At 47.9% G+C, this 566-nt stretch overlaps 1 protein-coding gene across 4 annotated transcripts in view; it reads right to left on the reverse strand.

The window, feature by feature from the left end:
• Positions 1-240, reverse strand: part of LOC108692282 — a 22058-nt gene extending 21818 nt beyond the window's left edge. For 3 of the 4 annotated variants that reach the window (XM_018200471.1, XM_018200472.1, XM_018200468.1), the window contains exon 1: positions 72-146. The gene's annotated coding sequence lies outside the window, so the exon portion shown is untranslated. The other variant, XM_018200469.1, reaches the window with a different exon arrangement.
• Between the last annotated feature and the right edge of the window lie 326 nt (positions 241-566).

Raw genomic sequence — 566 nt, forward strand, 5'->3', positions numbered from 1 at the left:
ATGTTTGATATATATATATATATATATATATATATATATATATATGTATATCACACCGCGCCAGAACATACCACCGATGTCGCTGTGATGCGCACTACCGCGTTTCGACTCGTTTCGCCGGTGCGCGATATGACATAGTGACAGGCATACATACACGAAGCAACACGTCGTTCCACGATTGCGACTCTCTCCCGTTCCGCGTTTTCTACTGTTTTGCTAAGAAGCCGACTGGACGTTCAGATCAGATTTGAATGTGGCACACGTTGCCAGTTCTTTCTCGTACTCTCTCCTCGTCTCTCCCGCTCATCTCCCCCCTTCTCCCTCTCTTTTGCTCCCTCTTCCGCGCCTCAGTCCCCCCTCTTTTCCGTCTTATGTACTTAACGACTGCGATGTTGCCGCACATCCGGTCTTGCATTTTGACTTGGTGGGGGATCGAGAATTTCGAAGGAGTGGGAGAAAGTACATAGGTGCCGACAGTCACGTGGTGGGGTTCCGCATTGTAAACGACGAATGGCGCAGCGAGGGCAAACGATGGAAGGGGATGTACATATATATATATATTATAT

This window comes from Atta colombica, unplaced genomic scaffold (assembly GCF_001594045.1).
Source record: "Atta colombica isolate Treedump-2 unplaced genomic scaffold, Acol1.0 scaffold68, whole genome shotgun sequence".
Classification (NCBI taxonomy): domain Eukaryota; kingdom Metazoa; phylum Arthropoda; class Insecta; order Hymenoptera; family Formicidae; genus Atta; species Atta colombica.